The following is an 8,833-nucleotide window of genomic DNA, read 5'->3' as shown; positions in this document are numbered from 1 at the left end:
TTTTTCCCCATATCAGTACATAGAGACACTTTTCATTCCTAATTACAGCTGCTCCACATTCCGATGTGTGGCATAGTTTATTTAATCAGTTGGTCCTGTGTACTGTTTTAAAACTTTAAGACTTTTCTTAACATTTGAGTCATCTAAATAATTTTTTTTAATAAAAAAAAATCCTTCCACAGTTTATTTTTAAAAATGTAACTTTTGTTTATCAGAAGTCCTTAAATGAGGCATTTAAAAAAATTCCGAGGCCCACAGTCATGATGAGCGTGCATGAGGCAACTGCAGTGGCCATCAGATGAGAATGCTCCCTGCTGGCTCTTCACATATGACCCCAGGCCCCCTCAAGCCCCTCACTGCTGTGGGGATTGTTTCCTGGGCATCAGCTCTCTGTCCAGCCTTGCGCCAATCATCTCACATGGTGCAAGTTTACTGCCGAGCCAAATATGGGTCCTGTAGAAGGTGCAAAGTTTTCTGAAGCAGTTAACTGTGACTTTGGTGAAATCCTCTGTGCAATAGGCACATTATAATGGAACAATTTGGGCTGGGTGCTGTGGTTCATGCCTGTAATCTCAGCAGTTTGGGAAGCTGGGGTGGGAGGAACACTTGACATCAGGAGTTTGAGACCAGCCTGGCCAACATGAAATACAAAAATTAGCCCGGTATGGTGGTGTGACAAGCAATTCTCCTGCCTCAGCCCCTGAGTGGCTTGAACCTGGGATGAGGAGGTTGCAGTGAGCTGAGATCATGCCAGTGTACTCCACCCTAGGCAACAGAGTGAGACTCTGTCCCGACCCGCGGGACAAGCAACGGAGACCCTAGGGAGGGAGTGGGGATTAAAAGAGAGAGACAGGAGACGCAGAGAATGGAGACAGGTCAAGGATATGATCAAGTCGTTTATTAGCTACAAGGCAGTTGCTTATAAACAAGTAAGGGCGGGAAGTTCTGAGGGCTGAGGTCAGAGAGTAACCATGGAGACGAGGCTGCAGGCTAGCCTCTTAACTAGGAGGAATGTGAAACTTAAACAATAAGGGAAGCCCACAAGATGGAGGTTTAGGTAAGAGGAACAAAAGCTTAAGCAACATAGTTACAAGATGGCTACTGCTCCCCACAAGACTCCATCTTAAAAAAAAAGGAACAATTTGCATATCAAATCCATGAGGCCAGGGATAGAGTATGATTGTATCAGACAAATTGCACATGAAGCCAGGAACACGTGGTCACACTCAATACTGTCTGCACATACTCTTTCCCTGCTCATTCTAAGAGTTAAATTTTATCAACTCATGAGCTCTAACTTGGAGTTCAAAGGAAATACAGAGAGTAGAGAAACAAATTAAATGGCAGTGTGAAGAAAGAATCAGACAAGTCCAGAAGGTTTGGGTCATTCTACATAAAAACTAGCCTGATGTCTTCACCAGGTCAATATTGTAGAAGGTAGTTAGGGCCGGGAGAATGTTCCAGATCAGCACTGTCCAGCAGAATTTTCTGTGGTGACAGAAATACTCTATCAAAAGTGCTACCAGTAAGCCCTGGAAGTGTGGCTACGAGTCTGAGAAGCTGCATTTTAAATGCTATTTATTTATTATTTGTTGATTATCAATGACTTTAGACAGTGGCATGTGGAAAGCGTCTACCATGTCAGAAAGTGGATTATCTACATTAAAAAGGCCTAGGCCGGGCATGGTGACTCATGCCTGTAATCCCAGCACTTTGGGAGGCCGAGGGGGTCGGATCACCTGAGGTCACGAGTTCAAGACCAGCCTGGCCAACATGGTGAAACTCCATCTCTACTAATTAGCCATGCGTGGTGGTGGGGGCCTTTAATCCCAGCTACTCAGGAAACTGGGGCTGGAGAATCGCTTGAACCTGGGAGGTGGAGGTTACAGTGAGCTGAGATCACACCACGGCACTCCAGCCTGGACAACAAGAGCGAGACTCCTTCTAAAAAAAAAAAAAAAGGCCTAGAAGTCATAGCAACTCCATGCAACAAGTGGTTCTTGATTGGATCTATGTTTGAACAAACCAACTGTGTGGTTCTGTAGACTAGCTGGAGGAAATTTAAATGTGATTTGGGTATTAGATGATATTAGGGAAATTTTTTGCTCATTCTCTTACGTGTGATAATGGCACTGCATTTACGTAGGTAAATGTCATTTTTTTGTAACAATTCACATTGAAAAGTCACAATACCTGTAATTTACCTTAAAATACTTTAGTCAAAAAAAGCAAATGGAGAAAAATGTTAGCAACTATGAAATCTAGGTTCATTCTCTTTTCTGTTCTGCTTGAAGATTTTTATAATAAAAAGGAAAAACTCCAAACAGAAGTTAATGATCATTGTAATTACAAACTGGGTTTTACTGAACAAAAGATGAAATGTTTTCATAATTTTTTATTTTTCAAAATAAAGTCTAAATATAAGCTTTTCTCCCCACAGTTGCGTATGGATTACAGTTCCTGCTTTAAGCAGATTTACCTTTAGTGGACTACCTTTTTGGTGCCAGTATCTTTGGATAACACGGAGCCTGTATTCCTGGGTAAAGTGCTTACAAACTTTACAACAAAGAATTCTAAGAGATTCCTTTTTAAATGAGAGTAAAAACATTCCTTTCGAAAGCAGAGCCAAGGCCGAAGATCTAAATTTGGGCATTTCTTATTTCCCTGCAGATTGGCAGTGCTGGCCCATTTCCCTGGTGACTCACTCTTGCCATCTCCCATCACAGATGCTGAGTTCTACTGTGTCACTGAGCAGGGCTCCTGGACTTCCTGTCTCCCAGAGGGGATAATATAACCCTGGTCTCACAGGAGGTAGTGAGGATTAAGTGAGCTGGTGTTGTCAGCCCCACAGCAGCCTCAGGCTGGGTCCTGAGTAGCCGTTGATGGAGGTGTCTCCATTGCAGAGATGCTGGGTGTGCCACGCCTCCAGAGCTTCCATTGGCTCTCCGGTTCACTGTGCAGGCCCTTTGAAAACAAAAGCCACTGGAGAAATTTCCAAGAGGAGATTAAGTAGGGGTTGAGGGGTCTGGACAGCCGGGGTGGTGGGGGAGGTAGAGGGCAGTACAGCTGTGAGAAGCCAATTGGTCTGAGCATAGAGAAGAGAATGGAGTACTGGAAGATATTGTTTTGTTGCATAAATCCTTTAACTTCTAAGCAATATTGCAATTCCCTGGAGGTGTATTTTGTGCAAAGAAATGAGCGCGGCTTTATCCTTCTCAGTGCTCTCAACCGCTGCTGAAGGCCATAGCCTGCACCTAGAATGAACCTGCACCTAGAAGCTGTTTTAAAATGCAGTGACCATGTTTATGCAGATGACTCCCCGTTTCTCTTCCTCTCCAGCCCAGCTCCTCCTCTGTGCATTAAATCTCAGTATGCCGCTGCTTACAAAGTGACTAACATGGATTTTGCAAAGGCCACCTCCAATCTGGCCCACCATCCAAGATGCAAAGCTTGAGATGCCCGCCACACTTGCCCCTCCTTAAATGAAAGGCATCATTTTCCAGGCAGAAGCCCACGGCATTGTGATCCCCTTCCTCCTTCTCTTCCCTCCCAGAGCCAATTCTGGCTACATCTGGTCAGTTTCTCCTCTACTGCCAGACTGCACCCATTCTCATTTCATTCCCCCCCCACCCCCCACTCCGCTATCTTTTAAATACTTGGCTCTTCATCTATCATCCCTCTACTTAACATTTCTCCAACAGCTGTTTGCTGTTGGGCTCCTTCACAGGGTGAAAACCTTACCTGATCTGATCCTTGCCCATTTCTCCTGCCTTATCTTGTCTCTTTCTCTGCTCTGACTCTAGTTCAACCGTGAAAAATGGGCTTGGCCAGAAAGGGGATTATCTAGCCACCAGTCTGAAGAGAAAGTTTGTCCTGGTTTCTCATCACAGATCTACCACCTGAAAAGCAGAGGGACACCATTAATGGGATCATTGGGTTTTGACAACCTGAGCCGGCTCCTTTAGCTGCCAGTCAGCTCGCTTTTCTGGTTTGTGAAACTCCTGCCTGTGTGTGTGGTTGGTGGATTAGGGTGGATATGTGGGTTGTCCCGGGTGAGAGTGTGAAATCTTTGAAGCCTGCTGGCTTTCTGTTGTTGCTTGAACCTGGATAGCAGTTGCATGGCATGGTGGATCAATCTTGAAATCCTTGCTCCTCCATCTAGTAGTTCTACAAACTTGGGCGGGTTTGGAACTTTCCTTTCAGTTTCTTCATCTATAAAATAGACACAATCTTACCTGCTCTGCCTTCTCCCAAGGGATTGGGGTTCAGATAACTCATTCAGCTATCACATATGGTGACCGCTCAGGTTACTGTCCAAACTGGGCCAGTTTTGAGAGGGTCAGGGTATGCTCTTCATAATCACACCAAAAGTCACCCTCCGTAGGGAGGACCGTCCCCACACCTTGGACTACTTTGCTTGCAGGTCATCACCTGGGTGGAAGTGAGCAGGGTTGCCATTTATCCTGAGGGCGATGTCAAGTGTGTTGTAAGGGAATAGTACTTTTGGTCCTCATGGAGATTATTTCAGCTCCTCAGATAATCCAAGATAAACAGTGGATTGGTTTCTAGAAGCTACTAAATTACACACTTTAGTCCTGCTGAGATGGAACAACCCCCTCTTCCTTTCAAGGGCCTGCAAACCCACAAGCATGGAAATAAGGAAAATCTCAAAATCCCTGTAAGAGAAATTACAGGCATCTAGATAGCCCCAGAGGTAATTAAGTAACTTGTTAAACAAGAATAGTAGCTTAAGAATAATAACCAAGGGAGTTAAAGCTCCAGAGATGTTTGTTTTCCCTAAAGAAACTAAAGATAATGTCTTAACATATGTCCCCGAATTGCCTTTCAGAGGCTTGGACCCCCCTGAGGATCCCCAGTGAATGGACCAGCTGGCATAGAGACCCCAGATGAGGGAGAAAAACTAAAGTTCATCTATTGTCTTTTGTTCTAAGTTTCTTCCTGAAGGGCTTCCAGAAAGTCATGTTCCCTAGCAAGTTAAGATTTTTCTATTCACCCCTAATTAAAAAAAAAATTTATTTTAAGTTCTGGGATACATGAGCAGAACGTGCAGGTTCCTTACACAGGTATACACGTGCCATGGTGGTTTGCTGCACCTGTCAACTGGTCATCTAAGTTTTAAGCCCCGCATGCATTAGGTATTTGTCCTAATGCTCTCCCTCCCCTTACTGCCCACCTCCTGACAGGCCCTGGTGTGTGATGCTCCCCTCCCCATGTCCATGTGTTCTCATCGTTGAACTCCCACTTATGAGTGAGAACACGCAGTGTTTGGTTTTCTGTTTCTGTGTTCGTTTGCTGAGAATGTTGGTTTCCAGCTTCATCCATGTCCCTGCAAAGGACATGAACTCATTCTTTTTTATGGTTGCATAGTATTCCATGGTGTATATGTGCCACATTTTCTTTATCCAGTCTATCATTGTTGGGCATTTGGGTTGGTTCCAAGTCTTTGCTATTGTAAATAGTGCTGCAATAGACATACATGTGAATGTGCCTTTATAGTAGAATGATTTATAATCCTTTGGGTATATACCCAGTAATGAGATTGCTACTGACCCCCTAATTTTTAAAGAAAGCTTCTCTCTTCCTTAACCAATTGCAAATCAGATCTTTGAATCTACCCATGATCTGTGAGCCCCCATTCAAGATGTCCTGTCCTTTTAAGTTACATCAGTGTATAACCTCTGTGTATTGATTTAGGATTTTGCCTGTAGCTTCTGTTTTCCTGAAAATTACCCTTCCTTTAAAAGCCTGACCTGTGAGCCATCCAGGGTCCACATCTTGAGCCATTAGCTGCTTGGGCCTTCTCGCTTAGTGCTCTGCAGTCACCCTCTTTCTACCACGGCAGAAAGCTTGGCATGAGTATCTGGTTTCCTGTGCAGGAAGAGTGACCCCCAGTTTGGTTCTATAACCTTGCCACTGTCTGGCAGATTAGAAATATTCATTCTTTGAAGGAAAACCTTTAAAGCAGGGACAAAGGCTGCATCAGCGATGGAAGACACTGCATAAACTCCCAGTCACCAGCTTGGACCCTGGTCCATTCTGTTCTCTTTAATCTTTTCTGAGGGGGGTGGGATGGGGTGGGGTAAGAAGTTTCCAGTAAAAACCAGAAAACCTGATAGACGAATTCTAAAAGAGTTCTTTGTCTTTTCCACTTCTTTCTGTCTTTGACCCTCAGTTTTCCTTGGTCTCTTTTTCTTTGTCTCTGTCCCTGGTCTCATCTTCTCTCCCAAGGCCATCTTAAAACCTCAGGTGCGGGTCCCTTTGTCATGCGTGTTGCAGTGGGACAGGAGGAAACGGCTTGGAAAGGCTTGGTGGGATCCACCCTCCATCTGAGGGTGAACCCTCCACTACTGTGGGTCTGGGACCAGGCAGGATAGAGTGAGGTGAGTGAAGCACTCTCCTGGGGGCAAAAATTTTAAAGGCACCAAAAATACTCAGTCGTCAATATTTTAATGCAGTATTAAAAAAGCAGTTAATGTGAAATTTCCACGGTGAGCAAAACATCAAAAATCTAAATAAGAACAGGATCAGTGCCAGTGATATTGCAACCTGAGGGAAAAGGAAAAATTTGTAATATCACTTCTGTCTTTACTTAGGATTTGGATATTTTGTTTATCATGGGTTTTTGGGGGGATTAAATCTGCCTCAAGGAAGCTGTAGAGCTGAGTCACCCTGGGAACTGCCATCCCGCAGGGGTCGGATGTGCTTCCACAAAAGGGCTGGGCGCGAGAAAGACTCATCCATTGCAAGCTACAAGGTGCAGGGGCAGAGGCGGCCCAGATGGAATTCCCACAGCGCTGCGGAGGGGAGAAGGCTGACCCTGAGCTCAGATGAGGGCGACTGAGGAGGATGGGTGCGGGCCCTCTTCTGGGCAGGGAGCCCTGCTGGATGCCCGCATGGGGGCCCCCGAGACTCGCTCGGGGCCGCGTTGGAGAAGAGGCTGCAGCCCACGCGTGAAGAAACCGGGGCGTCGCTTTGTGCAGGTGGACCGTGGCAGTCTCCAGGCCCTCTGGCTGTGGCCCCTTCAGAAGTACCTGCCAAGCCCCCTGCAGCTCGGGGCATCCTGAGAGCCACGGCCCAGAAGGATCCTCTGCAGGGGAGGCTGGGCCTGGGAACACGCCGGTAGCGCCCTCTGGGGGTGGAGAGCAGAGCTGTCTTCTCGTACCTGCAGCTGCACCCGCACTCGCACCTGCACGCTCTCCCTCCACAACGAAACCCCGCGCGGGCACGTCCGCAGGGCTGAGGCTGGCAGCGAATTCCCTCCCTCTCTAGGGTCTCTCCTCCCGGGCCTATCCCTCTGGAGCCCTCCTAGATAGGGGGGTCAGAGGTCCCAGGACCAAGCAGCTGCTGTGGTTGCCCCTGGGGCCTGCTCTCCTTGTACCCCTCCCTCTGTCTCCCACCTTCGGTCTGTTCCTTAAGGCTGCTAGCGCGGGACCCTCTTGTCCAGTCCCACCTCTGTGCCGAAGGAGGTTCACGCAGCCCCTGTCATGTTTGTGACTCAGTCCAACACTCTGCCCTGGAGGGTCTGCAGAACCCCTTTGTTGGCACAGAGGCGCCCACACTCACCTCCCCTCACCCAGGATCCCCTTGTTCTGGGAGGGCCACCCCACAGACCACTCATTCTTATCCCTCCCTTTAGACCCCCACACATGGAGGCACATGACAATCCCACACCAGCCCGGCCCTGCTGTGCCCACTTGGGTGCAAGGATTTTATTTGGGAGGTGACCCAAAAGGAAGCAGGAGACAGGGAATGGGGCAGAGGGTGACAGGAAAGGAAGCAACACCAATATAAGGTAGGACTTTGAGGTCACCATTGTGGGCAATGGGACCACGTCCAGGGATTGTTCGCCGAAAGGGCAGGCACTTTCCACCAGGTCCTGTCCATCACTGGTTGAGGGCTGGACGCAGGCGGGATCAAGGACTTGGGGAAGGCACAGAGACACACAGCAACTCCTGCTCATTCCTTAGGTCTCAGAGCCTCCTCTGCCTGGCTGAGACCCTGGGTGCCCGTCCTGCACTTGGAGCTTCTGGATTGTTTCCACACCTGAGCACCTGTGGACAGGATCCACCATAGTTCATGGTCTGGCACACAGATTGGCCTGCACCAGGCCCGCAGCAACTGAGTTTCAGATAAAAGCGTGACTCACAGAGGACAAACGCTTTTGTTCTCTTATGCCAACTCTTACTGGTCAGTAGTGTCTACACTGAAGAATGTGTTAGGTGAGATTCTGAGGCTGGATTTAGACACGGCAGAGAAAAGTGCCTCTCATGGAGGGCCATGGTGGTGGCAGCACTCATGTCGCCGCTGACATTTCTCAGTTAGACTTCCTATAAAGGGAGGCAGTTTTGTAGATACTAGAATATCTTAGGACTTGTCTAAGGAATCGGTGCAGTCTAGTGAATATGCTTGGGATTGTGACGAAGGGAAGAAACCCCTTATAATGGTGATTGCTTATTAGATTCTAGAAACTGTGCTACTTATTTGATATGTTTTCTCATTGAATCTCCATAGCATCCCCAGAAGTTCATGTTATTTCTATTTTTCTTGATGACTAAGTTGAGACTCAGATGTTGAGTAAGATGTTACCCAAGACACAGAGTTATGAAGCCTGTGTTCTCATCACTTCACTGTTCCTCACAGGCAAATCTCTGTAAGTGTAAGCAGGAGACTAGTCCGCAGTCTGGGCATACGTGGAGGGTTTATTCTGTCGCACCTAATGACATAAACGTGGGCGGAGAGACCCAAACACTGCAAGTGCTGAGAGAAAAGAGAATTCAGACTGAGCTGGTAATCAGAGAAAGCTTCCTGGAGG

This window comes from Callithrix jacchus, chromosome 6, assembly GCF_049354715.1.
Source record: "Callithrix jacchus isolate 240 chromosome 6, calJac240_pri, whole genome shotgun sequence".
Classification (NCBI taxonomy): domain Eukaryota; kingdom Metazoa; phylum Chordata; class Mammalia; order Primates; family Cebidae; genus Callithrix; species Callithrix jacchus.
Note: the sequence above shows the minus strand (reverse complement) of the source record.